A 4,376-nucleotide genomic window follows, 5' to 3' on the forward strand; every position below is an offset into this window, starting at 1 on the left:
TTATTTAAAGCAGAAGGCTCTAGCAGATATATGAATAAATCAAGTTTCTAGCCTCAGATATCACACTCCTGTGCTAGAGCTGGTATTTCACAAACTCAGTTATTTCCTCTTTCTGTCCACACGGTCTGTATGACAAAGTTTGTTGTTGGTTTTTTTGCTCTCTCCTCTGATCTTCACCCAAATGCTCTCCATTATTTCCTCACATGAACATACATTATTTAAAAAACCCTTACCTTCTTTCTTAGTATCAAGTCTAAGAGAGGAGTGGCAAGGGCTAGGCAATCAGGATTAAGTGCCTTGCCCCTGGGTTACACAGCTGGGAAACAGCTGAGGCCACATCTGATCTCAGGCCCTCTTTTCTCCAGGCCTGCTTCTCTATCCACTGAACCACCTAGCTACCAGATGAATATACATTATGAACTGTCCCAAGTCTTAGTTTTAAGCTTCAATAACTTTGAAGTAGTATAAATGCTACAAACTAATACGAACATTTGAAAGAGTATATAAAATATTGTTTATTAAAATTGCACATAACCACCATCTTGTTCTGTGTATCAATTTTGAACTGTGTAACTTTCACTAGCTGCTGCCTAGTGACAGGATTGATTGGAAGGGTTGCCTTTGCAATCCTGGACTCAAAATCATGATGAATACAGGACATTGCAGACTTGACCCCACAAGAAAAAGTCTAATAAAAATAGATTAGGTGACCAAGGTAGCCAAGCAAAATGACTTCCTCCCCTCCCAAAACCTCTGGTCTTAAAGTATAAACCAGAAACTCCCACATGCAATGCAGAATGACAGGATGCTCTGTCTTATTTATATTACCTAAAATTCACAAAACTAAATAGATGTAAAAGGAACTTAAATTTTAAAAAACTTAAAAATTTTAAACCCTTTCCTTCTGTCTTAAGAATCAATACTTACTGGTGGAGCTGTAAATTGATCCAACCATTCTGGATAACAATTTGGAACTATGCCCAAAGAGCTCTAAAAAACTGCCTACCCTTTGATCCAGTCATACTACTGCCGGGTTTGTACCCCAAAGAGATCATAAGGAAAAAGACTTGTACAAAAATATTCATAGCTGCACTCTGTGGTGGCAAAAAAATTGGAAAATGAGGGGATACCCTTTGATTGGGGAATGGCTGAACAAATTGTGGTATCTGATGGGGATGGAATACTATTGTGCTCAAAGGAATAATGAACTGGAGGAATTCCATGTGAACTGGAATGACCTTCATGAATGATGCAGAGTGAAAGGAGCAGAATCAGGAGAACATTGTACACAGAGACTGATACATTGTAGCACAATCAAATGTAACTGACTTTGCTACTAGCAGCAATGCAAGGATCCAGGACAATCCCGAGGAATTGAGGAGAAAGAATGCTATACACATCCAGAGAAAGAACTGTGGGAGTAGAAATGCAGAAAAAAAAAATTGCTTGATCACATGGTTCGATAGGGATGTGAGAGGGGATGCTGACTTTAAAAGATCACTCTGTTGCAAACGTTAATAATATGGAAATAGGTTTTGATCAATGATACATGTAAAACCCAGTGGAATTGTTTCTTGGCTCTGGGAGGAGGGAAGGAAAAGAACATGAATCATGGAAAAATATTCTTAAATAGAAAATGTAAAAAAAGCATCAATACTATTTGGTTCCAAGTTAGAAGAGCAGGAAGGGCCAAGCAATTGGGATTAAGTGACATAGCTAGGAAGTGTCTGAGTGCCAGATCTGAACCCAGGGCCTTCCATCTCCAGGCCTGGCTATCTGTTGAGTCACCTAGCTGTCCATAAACTTTCAAATGATATAATCTTATAACACTTAGTGATGAAAGTTTAATTATTCACAACAGCAAACGTGTCAGACTTTAGCTACTCTCAGCAATACAATAACGATCCAGGACAACTCTGAGGGACGTAGGACAAAGAACGCTTATGTACCTCCAGAGAAAGAACTGTTGGAGTCAGAAAAGCAGACAGATCAAAGGATACTGTTTTTTACTTTAGTTTATCTGGGATTTTATTTTGGGGTCTTCATTTTATATGATTATTCTCTTACAAAAATAACAATATGGAAATGTTTTGCATGATAATACATTGTATAACCCAGATCAAATTGCTTGCCAGCTTTGGTAAGAGGGAGACAAATTTGGATCATCTAACTTCAGAGAACTTATGTGGCTATTTGTTATTACATGTAATTGATAAAAAAACAAAAACAAAAAACTTTACAAAGTGACTAAAGTTTAAGCTGCACTAAGACTTTTGGGATATCAGATATACACTATTTCTCTCCAACCCCTTTTACCCATCCTATTTTTTTTTCCTGACTACACCCCCACTGAGAAACATATTCTAAAGGGGTTTGATTTCAACATCTCAGTGATACATATCCAAGAGGACCAATTTGCCTTCTGGTGTTGGGACCTTGAGTTTTATCTTGCTTATGGCCCATACGGACATTTGTACAGGCAGCTGAGGTTACGATTTTTACTTATTACTGGTTCCCTTCTTGAATCTGTCTCCATGCCAAGTACTAATCTAATCTTCTATAGCACAAATATTCAATCTGGGAGCTAGCTTCACAGTTCTGCATATTTAGGCTTCCGCATCCTAATTTCATAACTTATAGCACCTGAAGCTGGGCTTTGCCCTTTCCTCTACTAGCTGACCCACCCAACTCATTACTGAATATCACCCATGGCTCTCCTCACTTGAGGCAGGAGAGCTGCCCTGAAGGAGGGCTTATTACTGATAGTGTGAAAATGATTCCAGAGGCTGGTGACCTTGTGGTAGGGCCTGGACTCTCAGCTGGAAAGAAAGCCGGACAACAATGCTTCTGATCTACTGATCTCTGGTTCAATCTGCAGACTGATCTCATGACTCTCTTGACACTATTCTCCCTCAGAAATGCAAGAATCTCCTACTTAATTTTCTCTGTCAATCAAATCTGCACCGACTATCCCATTACCCAAGCAGCAGTATCTAACAATTTTCAACCCTGAATTGCCAGTGAAAAATTCACTAACCCCAGAATTTTGCTAGCAGATTCTAGTATGTGTGGCTCATTATCTTATTCAGATTTGTCAATAAATGCCGTGATAGAATGGTCCTTTTAAAAAAAGTCTTTACCTTTCAACTTAGAATCAATACTAAGTATTGGTTCCAAAGTAGAAGAGCAGTAAGGGGCAGGCAAAGATTGGGAATAAGTGATTTGCTCAGGGGCATGCAGCTAGTATTTGGGGTCAAATTTGAACCCAGATCTTCCTGATTCCAGGCCTGGCTCTCTATACACTGGGTAGTTGCCCCTGTCTATAATTCTTAAAAACTCTGCACTTACAGGGTAGTTATTAGAACCCAGGTTCCTAAAAGGCTCAGATTTTCGATGCTGTTATTTTAAGGTTTTCTTGTGAGATCAGAACTTTAGAGTGCTTATGACTGGAACTGGCACACCTTTTATGTAATTCCATTTTGGCTCACTGGGGAATAAGATAAAGGCACAACTTTTTTTTCTAAAATAGCAAAACCTAGATGCCCTCTGGTGGAAGACAAATGGCTACAGTTAGACTGTTCTTAGACCTAAGATCACATTTTTTTTTGTTTTGTTTGGAAATGACCCAGTAAAACTTTCAAACATGTAAACACCACTGGTAACATCAAATCTCTTTTAGTGAATTTTTTCTGAATCTTTTAGTTATATCCAAAAAAACAGGAAAAAAGAGTTTAAAGTTTTTTTTTTAATTTTATTTTTCCATTTCCTTCTAAAATGTTCTTTGTTTTGTAAATTTCTGTAACACACTTAGTTGTGGGTCATACCATGCCAGGCTATTGGTGTTCTGGCTAAAAAAATCTTGGTAGTAGAGAATGAAATCTACATTATCAGATTCAGGATTACAAAAATCCTTTTTAGAGTGTCATTAAGCATTAGAACTAAACCACTCCCATTCTCCTTTAACAAAAATGGGGGTGAGGAGAGAGGGAAGAAAAATAAAAAGATCATGTACAATTAAAATCATTTTATAATGCACTGTTGGATATGGCAAGGACACAGCTCATAGAGAGGACCAAGGACAGTGCTGCAGTATTTTTCTAATTTGTGTTTTCTATTTTCAGGGTTTGTTGTGGAGCTTATAGGGAAGGAGGGTTGAAGTCATTCCAAAGTCAGCTTTTTTGCACTTCATTCTTGCTAAAGGAATTTAAAAATATATCTTTACTATTGTTAACATGTCCCTCTCACAACTCATCTATATTTTCATTAAAGAAAGAGGGATGGAGCCAGAGAAACTTATTCAGTCACATATTGGAAAGTAGGCTCTGTGGTGATGCTATCATCTCCTCTATACAGAGTCTACAAAAGAAGAGTAATCA

This window comes from Gracilinanus agilis, chromosome 6, assembly GCF_016433145.1.
Source record: "Gracilinanus agilis isolate LMUSP501 chromosome 6, AgileGrace, whole genome shotgun sequence".
Classification (NCBI taxonomy): domain Eukaryota; kingdom Metazoa; phylum Chordata; class Mammalia; order Didelphimorphia; family Didelphidae; genus Gracilinanus; species Gracilinanus agilis.